The sequence below is a fragment of the Falco naumanni genome, chromosome 8 (genome assembly GCF_017639655.2).
Source record: "Falco naumanni isolate bFalNau1 chromosome 8, bFalNau1.pat, whole genome shotgun sequence".
NCBI classification, from domain to species: domain Eukaryota; kingdom Metazoa; phylum Chordata; class Aves; order Falconiformes; family Falconidae; genus Falco; species Falco naumanni.
The window spans coordinates 29,255,337-29,267,792 of NC_054061.1; positions in this window are offsets into that span (position 1 = coordinate 29,255,337).

Below are 12,456 nucleotides of genomic sequence, written 5' to 3' on the forward strand. Positions count from 1 at the left end.
ATGTTAGGCCTGTAATATCTGAAATCTCTTACCTGCTTCAATAATTATTGTACACTGTCCCATTTGCTGCCTGTAGCTGAAACAGCTATATAGTTAACTATTTAAAATTTTCTTGAGACAAAAATAATGTATTTCATTCTCTATTAATGCATCATTATTCTTGTTGTCCCACTGGAGCTACTAGCTATTCTGATTGTTAATGCAATAATTTCCACAAAGCATGCAATAGATGATGCAATCATGAATACTATAGCTCATAGAACAAATGCCTTAAAAAGAAAGTGTAGCTTAAAGCACTGTACAAGTGAAGACCATACTTCCTAGACTGTATGTTAAATGTAATGTTAAATGTAAAAAAGCCTTGTGTAGGTTAAAAATGAAGGTTGTCGTGTCAACATTACCAAGCTATACTGTATCTACCACATAGAAAAGCTGAATTACCTCAAGCATTTAAGAAGTATATTGTAATGACTTCAGAAGAAAACACACAGAATAGAAACAGAATAGAAAACTGTACCCAAGCATTTGCTGCAAACAAGCGGATTTAGTAGGTATACAGATATATTTGTAAAATTTTTTTTTAAATTTCAGTTATGTAAGAATTGGTGTCACCTCTTGAATTTAATTTCTTCTTTTTGAAATAAGAGCGAAAAAAAGAAAGATCTGTGGAGCTTGCATTAGTTGTATACTTTGCTGTGCAAGTACTCTCACCAAATCTGTTCTTAAGTGTGCGTTGTCATGTAATTCACATGCTCTGGACCTGAGTTACTTCCTTCTAATCCATCTAGTAGCTTAAAGGAGAGCATCCACTCCATAAAAATTACTGGAACTGCTGTGCTTTTATTCACACTGCATCCATTTATGTATGATGCTACGATTTCTGGGGTCATATCTCACAGATATGAAACCAGGTGGTTTGTGTAAGATTGTGTACGCTGCTTACAACAACACTGAAGGAACTCTAAAGCACCAGTCCATTCAGGTTGCAAGCAAAGTTAATGAAAGCACTAGTTATTCTTCCTGTTAGCTTTGCAATAGATATTCATCACCGACATTCTGCAGGAACCTAAGCAAATGGATCAATTAAATCATTCACCTCTGCTGTAGTCTACATGAAAGTAAAGAAGATGCTACAGCTCAAAATATCTGCTATGACCATACAGATATGCAATGTGGTTCAAAGCATTCCTAGTTAAGAGTGTGGCAGGAAGGAATTACACAGTGAGAATATTGAGCTGGATGTGTTCCCATAAGGAAGCAGATTGGTTTTGACTAGATGCCTCTTATGCCTTTGAAAAACAAAGGCAAATAAAAGTAGCTTTTCCAGAAAGAGGAAATGTTAATTTTATAAAAATTTCTCTGACAGAGAGCTGATTGTATGAAATGTGTTTCTACTGTTGTTCAGAGGGGAAAAAAAAAAGAATATGTTTAATACAAATTATACAAAGAAATACTCAGCTCAAGAGATAAGTCCAAATCAGTTTTCCTATGAAGTCAAAACTAAGCACAGGAAAACCTTGAGGTAAGAACCAGAAAAAGTACCAAAATAGTATGCAGGTCTGGGATCAATTGATGTCACCTTTTGATTACATCAATGAACAGCAGATATTATTCATCATGAAGAACAGAACCTGGGGTGCCATCTGTGGCAGGTTGATGGCTTTTTCTCCACTCCAGTGATACCATGTTAAGGCTTCATTTTTAGAGGTGAGCCAGGCCTGCAGTTGTTGAGGATAGGAAAGAAGAACCTTATCACTGCACCTTTCTCTCTCTTTCAAATCAATACTCTCAAGAGTGCAACAGACCTCCTTTTAGCAAGACAATAGATTAAAGTTATGTTAAAGATCAGAATTATTAGTTTGTGTGTTTATAAAATGCAATGTATTATCTATGTTCTTGTAGGGTGCTACACGTCTTTTTCCATTTTAACTTTGTTCTCTCATTTCCATTTGAGTTACAATCTCTTATGGTAGAAATGTAAGATATGAGTCATCCCCCCCCCCCCCCCCCGAATGGTGATTTGCTGTATTCAAGCTGCAGAGTGTTCATTAAATTGTCACTGGTCACATGTGGTGTGAACTTTCAAATGAAGTAACGCTCCATTAAAAAGATGCATATAAACATCATACTGTAGCATTTTCTTACAAACCTCTGATTGATACAAGCATGGGAACACCATACACAAAAAAATCCGGTGAGTCTCAGCTCTATACAAAAATCCATTTACCAATATAGATGTATTTACTAACTACTGGACATCTGGAAAATATTTTGGTATAACGTGTCATTGCTTCAGATTTTAGAATTAAATGTGAAGTTGGAGGGGATTCTTAAGGATGGAGGACTGAGTGGGAGGAACAGGGGGTTATATTGTGGAGCTGCAGTGTTAAGCAGTCAGTGGTAGGTCAATAGCAAAAGGAAAAGGAAAATTACTCAAAAACTCTATTTCACTTCTTTGTTTTCATTCTATTCACTCATACTTGTACCTGCATCACCGATTCACTGATACCAGCTTTCTAGTTATTTTAGAAGGGCTATGGTGATGCCAACTGGTATAGCCAAGAGCTTTCAGTTAAACACAGAGAGGAACATTGTATAAATAAGTCAGTTAAACAGTTCCCCAAATTAACTGGTGCCGTGTAGCCCAAGGCTACAAAAAATCTTGATTGGGCCAGCAAACTTTCAAGCCTGCATCCTGCATATCTTCCTGCCTTAGGGAGTCTTTGTATAAGGCTCGATTGTTACACAAAGCAGCTACTTCAGCAAAGGAATCACTTCAGGAATTCAAGCCTTATTTGAAGGGATTATCAGAAGTCATTGTTTTGATGTTTCTTAATTTTCAGAGTTTAAGAGAAGAGATGCTAACCCATGGTCCAGTTCACTAAACTACATTCTGAATTCATTGCTATTCATGTCAAGATAATTTATCATAAACTGTAAAATGGAGTTTTACAGAGTATATTAATTCATGCACTGAAAGTTTCCCAAGATCACATACCCTCTGTTTAAATATAATCTCTTCCACATCTAGTACTCGTTAAGCATTCTAAATATCACCATAAATACCTGAAGATCTTAATATCATTTGTTACTCAATATTTATTTAAAGTATTTTGTTACCCTGTACTTAACTAACAACAATATATCAGAACTAGTTACAATTTTCAGGTCAGCAAATTACAAGTCACCATTTCTTACTGCTTTCCCTGACTGCTCACTGCTTCTGGGAAGTAAGTATTACATTTACACATAGCAGTTAGCCTGAATAACTGACATACATTTCTGTGTCAATTTATGCCAGCTGAAAATCCTCACTCTGCAAAGTCCTGCTCTGTTTACTGGTCTTCACTATTTTTTAATTCATTTATATTTTTGAAGTAATATCACGTTTCTTTTTAATAAAGAGCCTCAGAATTTTCCCCTAACCAGCTGATGAGTAACTCCCTTCACAGACAACTGTAGATGGGCACTATTAATACTGAAGCCATTCAGTTTGGATGTATACTGCAAAAAAAAGGGAGTTTCTGCCTAAGCTAGAAATATATTCCCCTTGAGCTTGTAAACTTAGTTCAGACAAACATCCCTTCTAAACCCAGGTAAAGACATTTCTATCTAGAGTGCACAGATTCTATACTACAACCAAAATACAAACCTAAGTAAAAGGTGTTGTATGTCCTATCTATGAATTCATGGCCAGTAAAAACTTTTCTACTTTGATCAGTAAAAGAATTGTTCTTAACCAATTCATTAGAACTTTACCATAGAAATTCATAGACTAATGATCTGAGGAGCATAATTTTTTGTCCCTACATGTGTAATCAATGTTCAGAAGCACATTTTATTACATCTTCAGACCAGTGCAAACCCCTAGAAGACCATCATCATCATCATCTGCATGTTCAGTCCTCTTCATTCCTCTCATCCGAAGCATTCAGTTAGGTTAAATTATTTGTTCTTCATGTTCAAAACTCTCCTTCAGTGTCTATTAAATGAGGGACGATTTCATGCTGTGTGATCTCAACTTCCCTTGATGACAGCTCTATCCTACTGGAACTATGAAACTGTCAACATCAAGAGCAAAATTTAGATGTGCAGAAGACAAAAATGGCTCAGCAGCTATCCCACAAACTCTTTCAATAGAGGTCAACAACCTCAGCATCTATGGGTAAAACCGCAAAACTCAATATTTCCATCAAAGAGCCCAAAATAATATAGCTAACAGTTTCTTGCTGGCTGGAAGTAAAAGAATAATATTTTGTACACATTACAGTTTCAGAAAATGAGGAGACAGTACTATGACAGACATGGAATAAGGCAACCGATCACCTTGATTTAGTAGAGGCAAAGCCTGTTCATGGTCAGCCTTTGGGGAGTGATGCCTTGTAGTAAACGTGAGGCAACTTTGCCTCTGTGACAGAAGGCCAAGCAGACCACACTAATAGTTTCTCTTCCATTCTTAGGGACAGTATTGTCACAGTCACTGTAAGGTAATTTGAGGTCATCTTTATCAACAGATCAAAACCAAAGCTGGTTTACTTTTAGTTTGTTGTTTTTTTTAAAAAAAAAACAAAAAACAAAAAACAACAACAACCTAACTTAATAAACATTAACTTAGCATGCATGTTTCCTAACCCAACCAATATGATAAGATCATCTAATATTCAAGGTTTTCTTGGATTCAAGTACACACACTGTTATCTTCTTTTTAAAAAGCATTAAGCTGATGTAGTGGCAGTTAAATGCCTTGCCTGGAGTCATCCAGCACATGAAAGGTAGAGCCATTAATAAAACCCTGGAGTCCCAACTGACAAGTTCTATGTAGCAAGGATTGGAGTGTAGTTCCTCTCTAGGTAAATTAAAATGTTGTGGTTTATGTCAATATGGGAATTTCCACACTGTGTTAGACCCTAGTGCATATTACACAGTACCCTTCATCTGACAGTGGCCAGCAGTAAAAAAACAACTCACTCCTCTCCCAGTTGACAAATGCTTTGCTTTCCCTCCCCCCATGCCAGTCATTATATTTTCCACAGATCTCTAAAAATGCATTTTCACGTTACTGGTAAAAAGATCTAATGGCTTGTCCCACTAATGTCAGCCTTGATCCTAGCAATATAATCCCACCACTTCCCTTGTATGGGCTCCAGTTCTACAATGAACCAATTTAGGGAGCTGAAACATCAGAAAATTAACCCTAGCAGAAAAAAAAAGTGAATAATCATGTATACCTTTTCTGCCTGAAATTTATTACTATGGAAGCAGATATTACTGATTGTAACAGCTTTAGATATGTACAATATTTGCATAAGCATCTTCTCCTTTCTGGATATGCTCTATGTTTTTAGCTTCAGTGATCTGAAAATTCTAACAGCACACAGAACACGTCTGGCCAGTGACCTCCCTCTCCTACTGTACTCAGGCACACCAGCTGTGTGGCTTCCTCGGCCAAAAGAGCAATAGGTCACCGCTATTTTAAGTTCATTGACTGTACCCTTATTTTCAGTCTTGTAAAATTAGAAGACAATAACCTCCTCCTCTGTTTTCTCTAGGCCATTCATTATTTTCTAATTTATCCCCGTGTTGTTCAAAACCTAAGTGTCTTTTTCGCCTACGCCCTTGCCCTGAAACAGTCTCATTACCCTGTCCTGGGTATCATTACCCTGTCCTGGGTACCTCCCTGACGGGGACAACCAAATAAATATTTTGCCAATTTTCAAATGCACTGCATTTACTCTTACCACTTCCACTCATTTTCATAAATGCAAATCTGCACTCCCTGTTTGATTCTGTATCACTTTCCTGTTCATCAGTTAATATAATTTCATGCAAAGTTGATACAAAATACGACTATTCTTATGAAGTAGTCTTTTACATCTGTTCTTTACTGATATAAATGACAGTATCAAGTAAAGTGGAAAAGAAAATCTGACCTAGAAAAATACAAGCATATTAATTAAAACATATTGTCTGTCTCTTACTAAATTATACATTTCAAAATCTTTTAGAAGCATGCCTTTTCAAATAACTCGGGGGATTTGCAGTTGCCTACCAAGCTTTTTATTTCTAGGTCACTTGTTAAATCTACCCCAGGTCAGCAGTGACTGAAAATTATTACTGTCTGGCAGCTGTTTTGCAGTCTACATAAAATGAATTAGTGGTTTCATTCCACTTCCTAATGGACAAGTGGCCCCATCTTACACTTCGACCCAAATGACACCCTGTTGACTACTGCAGGGAAGAACTAAATAAACTCTTTCTGTTCTGTAGGTAGGTCCTCATGATTAGGAGTGAGACTGGCGGGACCCTCAGGGCTATTATAGCACTAGTCTACAAAAAGTAAAGCCCTCCATCTACGGAACTCCTGTAATCAGAATAGATAAAATGCTATTTTGGTGAACTGTTGTAGTGATTATTTTGATCCTTGGAGGATCTTTCTCATGTGGTTCAGTGGGGAATATGCTACAGCTTGTCCACTGTTAAGTTAAAGAGAGTGTCCCCTGTGCACCATTTCACAGTTCAAAGGGCAGAGAATGTGTGTGGGTGTGGGTGTGGGTGGGTGGGTGGGTGGGTGTCTGTGTACTCAGGTATGCATGCAAGAAACCAGAGGAATAATCCACAAAGGTTTCCTGTTTAATAGTAGCAGAAAGAAAATTGCTATTTGATAGAGATAAAAATACATTTTCAATGTTTCAGTAATAATATAGTGGACAAACAGATAAAGAGATTTGCTATTTAACAGCAAGAGATGGAAATTGTAGTGTGATCCTTATTTGACTTCTACTCATTGTGCTCTACTTGCGCTAGGAATAAAACTGGGTTTCCTGCCTTGAAAGTTCCCAGTCTTACATTTTCACAGGCATTCCACTCCTTTCTTTTTAGAGTACACACAAGCACATATGCACCAACATTTACTATTAAAGAACTTTGTGTCTTTCTATTTGCATTTTAAATATTTCTCACAGAAATAAAGTTTAAGTAAGTCCATTATTTTTTCTACTTTCTCTTGTCTTTTTTCCCTAGATGATAAATAAGTCTCTGTGAATCTGCTACTATGCCTGTCCTTGCTGAGCTAGGACAAATTTCCCCTAAGGCCCCCATTTTCCTCTGCATTTTCATTTGTCATTCTGCTCAGCCTCCAGCAATTCAAACAGACCTGCTCCTTGACTGAGAAATCTTCACCTCTTCCAATCCACAAGGATAAGGTTGCTTTTCTATGGTTTTCTGACAACTGAAAATAAAAAAGAGGGACTACCAACTTCATCTGTCACCATCTTTTCATGCTTTTGTCCCTCAATGACCCTACTGTCTCTATTCCTATTTATTTGCTTCTTCTGAACTTATTGTTCATCTTTCCTTCCTTGCTACTCCTCACTCTCTTCACTGTTCAGCCAAAATTCTCCCAAAGCAGCCCTCATTCCACAGATAAAAAGCTGTTAACTTCAAGGTGATTTCTCCACCTTGAGAACAGTACCAGGATTCAGGTTGTGCTCCACTCCGTCCTCCTCTCATAATTCACCACATTGCTTTTTTGAAAAGCCAGATGCGTAAGTTAGACTGCCTCCCAGGGAGATTACATTTCTGTTTCTAGCACTTGCAAGTAAATAATTGAGCTGATATTGATCCTTCTGTCATTTCCTGCATGATATTTTCTGTTGGACAAGCTATTTTGGGATGATTGTACATAGGACTTTATTTTATTATTACACGTACAAGCCTTGTATATACAGTCTTGGTTTTTTACATGTTTCTGTTTTATCTTTCACTATGAAGTTAACTGCCTTTTTAGTTTTATTCTGTGGGCCCTGCTCACAAGCTATTTCTCTGAGAAGGCATTTACCTGTATGGAAAGTGGTTTCCATGTAATGAATATTACAAAGAATCACAGGCAGACTTACCAGTGTTTTGTTACCCAGAACTAAGAAGCTTTTCAGGGACTTTAGAACAAAGATTGGGCATGAGGCCAGTTAAACACTCACTGCCATTTCTTGTCCATCTGTCCCTGACTGGAGCGTAAGAAGTTGCACAGGTTTTGCTTTGCAATCAACTAGACATTATCTAGAAGTAGAGACAACCTGTTGTTCCTTATTACACTACTTCTATTTCATTGTCTACATCCGATTTACAAGAACAGATATAAATGCACATTCAAAACCTACAGAGCATTTAATATTAAATAACATGTTCTGGTAGCATCCAGGCTACCATTCTAATAATAACAAAATCAATTTTCCAATGGATTTGTGATTGTGGTTGTATTTCCTAATATCTAACACAATGCACCCAAAGTATTTGCTGTTTAGACTACAGCCTTTCCCTCAGTGGGGTGCTAATTTAAAAAGTGAAGCCTAAGAACACAAACTTTTCTTTTATGATACCAGGTACTGACCTCCTCCTAACCCCTGGTTTCTGGCTCTGTATGTTTACATTTTGCTTTTACTTGCCTCTTCTTGACTTTGATTGCTACCTCTCTTATAGGAAACCACCTTCCACTGGCAGTAAGGCAGACAGCTGATGAAAAGGCTCCTCTGTCTCTTTGTTCATAAGATTTGAATTGTTTGTGTTTAACCAATATTCGAAGACTAACACTTTGGTTATGACTGGCTGTTCTTGAATCTTCTCTACAATAGTGGTCCTTACACAGTCAGGAACTACTGAATTAATGGGTTTGATTGTGTTTTTTTGTGATAAACAGCAGTACAGAACATGACTGATTTTATATGCTGCTCTAAGGTCCACATTTTCAAGGTACAAATACTTACAGCTGATACTAGCAGTACAGTTGCCATATTGGTCAACAGAGACTCGCTCACCAGCTCTGGAATAGATTGGACACTAAATTCCTGAAAGTGGCTGAAAATTGCTTCTCTCTTAGAGCAAAATCAGGATTTTATGAACAACTCAATACTACTTTGTGTTTAGGCACCAGAAGGGTACTTTCTCAGCAGTTATTTCCGTCTCACATAAAATTGATCTTGCTACCTTAATAGCACCTGAAATCGTAAAGAAAGGGACATAAACCCTTTTGAATTTAACAAAAATGCATAGTATTAAAGTTACACAAATGCTTAGATTCTGTGATCATCAGGTTTGTAATATTCTAACTTTCACAGACATTGCAGCTATCAAAGGAACAGAATTTCAGATCAGAACCTAGGATAATGGGACTGAACTAGGGTCAACAAGTCCCAACAAATCTGTCAAAACACTCAATTGCTTAAAATTCTCTTTTATTGAGAAACTGTTCCTAAAGCTTGTTCCTCTGACAGTTAAATTTTTTTCATGTTTTTACAATGTGTATTCACCATAATATTACATCCAGCCATTTGTGTGCTAATACTAGTTCAAGTATTTCTTTTCCTTTTCAGATGTCTACTATCCTGCTTCATTGCCCCTTTCAACATTCATTTTGTGAACTAAGGAACAAAAGCTTTTTCAGTCTCCTCTTGCAGGAGCAACTCTCCATTCCACACCACCCCCATCATCCTTCTCTGCATCTATTCCATTTGAATTCATTTTTCTTGTGAAGAATTGTAAAAAATATTTCAGAAGACACTTTTCCAATGCTCTGTATGGCATCAATAGTACTTCTTTCTCCCTTCAGTATACCCTACTGATACATTCAATAAGCAAGAACAGCTCTTTCTCAGCTATAGATGAGAAATTCAGACTCATCCTGCAAATGGCTAATATATTTATGTTTTTCTCACTTCTGTCATGTCTGAGGATATCCTAGTTTCAACAGTGACACCTCATTTTCCACTAGTAGTGAATTTCAGTAGCTTACTACTTTTTGTCCCAAAGCTATAGCAAAATAGTAAGTGTAACTGGTTCCAACAATGAACCTTGAAGAGCTCTGCTGATTGCCTTCCTGCAGCCTACTATTTCCCTTTCAGTGTCATCATTGTTATTTCCCTTTATAAACTTCCTCATTCATATTAGATATAGTGTATTAATTCCCAGAGTCTAACTTAACAAACTAAGCTTGTCCACACTCAAATAGCACCATATGAAATACTTTACTAAAGTCCAGACAGGCGGAATCTATTTCCTTTGCCTAGAAAATTAATTATTAATGAAAGCTATTAAGTACTCTTACTACAATAGGCCTTTATAAATTCAACTTTGGTTTTGCTGCATTTTCTGTTTACTGCCACACTTTTAAATATTCTTCCCACTAGAGGTTCTAAAGCTTTGCATGCTAATATGACAACTAAAGCAATAGTAGGCCACGTTATTCTTTTTACATGTAGGCTGTGCATTTGCCATTCAATTGTCACTTTACATTGTCTTAGTTTTGACAGATTTATTAAAATCTGTTTCAAGACTTCTCATTCAACATAGTTCTTTCAGAATTTGATGAAGCTGATATAGTTCTTCTGATCTGATCATATGGCACTTCTTGAGCTTTGCTTCCACATCGCGTAGAGCAATTTCCATTTCTACATAGTCATTCATACTCATTCATATTAGGTATATTGTCCACTTATTCAACACTTTCAATGTTTTTGAAAGGTAAGAAAAATCTGTAGTTTCTCCCCTCAGCCGAATTACATTGCTCCTTCAGCTAGACTTAGACCCTTTGTAGGTCTATATCAAAGCAGCAGAGGAGGATTGACAGGCTGCTTTATGGAAAATGAGTATTCCACCTTTCACTAAAATACCTTTAGAAATCTTTCTAAGACTGACTTGTAAGATACATGTTAAAACAGATCAAGTCTTTTCTAATTCCTAAGTGCATTTTGACAAATTCCAGAAATTGAATAGTCTCTTTCCAAATCCAGTAGATTGTTATATATTTTGCATCTAGCATTGATGCTAGAGCAAAGTGGTTTCTTAGTTTGGTTTCGGTTTTAAACCACACAACAATCAATCCTTCCCAAAAGACTTTATTTTGGTGGAATCATTGTTATCAAGCAACTTTGCTTTAACATCTTCTTTGCTTAGAAAAGAAGAGGGAATAAAAAACACAGCTTTCAAACCACAGAGCAACCGTTGAAAACTTAAAACCACAATACCCAAGAACAGACTGAGCCTATGATTACCTAACACAAAATGTGGTTTAAACTGGGCACCATACCAAGTTTTTCACAGAAACCCAAGGGGAAAATGGAGTATAAGTATCCATGGTTACAGTGACCCTTGCTTGGCACCTGAAGAGATCTTTCTAGAAAAAGACAGGTAGAAACATTTATCAGGGTCCTCAGAAGCAGCAAAGCTTCTTCCTGTTTTTATAAGTTTAAAAAGAAGATAAAATAGCACTTAGTACAGACTGTCCTGAACACAGACTGTAACCTAGTAATATTTTTAGAATTCCCCTCTTGCATGTTTTTCACAATATTCACTCAGTACCAAAAAATAACCTCAGAAATATAGAACCATCTGCTTAAAATTATGGCAAATTCCTAGAATAACAAATTCATTTGTAAAGAGAGTATTTCAAGACTAACGTCTTTCTTCCCACGTTCGGTTGCACTGAACTCATGAATGAAGAAACAGGATTGTAGGCCACAATTTTTAATGGAAAAAGTTTGAAGTGTAAATTAGGCTGAATTAGAACCATCACTGCTAAGTACTGAAGATTCTAGACTCCCTGTACTTCTGTTCAGCTGCACCTTGGAGAGTAATGATACAGCTAAACACAGAGGAAAGTTTGTTTGAATGGCATTTTTTCTTACTTCTTCTCTGACACTTACTCACCTGTCCTCTGTTTATATGTATGCTTGGGGAAGATTTTTTTTTAAGTGTATGCTGATGCATAACTAGGTATACTGAAGTATGAACAAACATGCACACATGAATGAATTCATAACAACTAATTTTCTAGATGCTTCTCCTATGTGTGCAATAATCTGGTTCAACAGTGAAGAGTTTGGATGGTAAGCTCCTCTCTCCCTGTCAGGAAGGAACACAGCTATTTCACAGTAAGATCCATGCACAAGCCAAATGCAGTTCTCCTTCTTGTCAAAAAGGAAAAGGCAGCGAAGGATTTTTAATGTCCTTCATTTTCTAGGATGCTCATCTTCTGTTCCTTATGCTCCTTAAGGATTCTGCCTCACCTTCTCTTGAAGAGAGATTGTGGCTGAATCACCCAACTGTATAGGTCTGATCTGGATCAGGCATTAGCACACTATCACTTTTCTGCCACATCAGCCAGAGCACATGCCATGATGTTTGTAAAGTCTTTATTCCAGCCATTATGGAAATTATGTGAATGATGCCTCATTCAGCATAAAGTTTGCCCAAAGTTGCCTGTTCCACTTTCTAAAAATGAATTTGAATAGCAAGATGAAAATTTAGCAAGTTCAGTTGCAAGAGATTAGCTCTTTATATCATGTGGCTGGAACACTCTTTATGCAGTAAGAGAGACCCTGAAAATTGCATTTACCTCCCAATTAAATCAGAAACAGAGGTTCAGTATCCCAATCATTACTTCAAACAGTTTTCCTGCTTTCATAG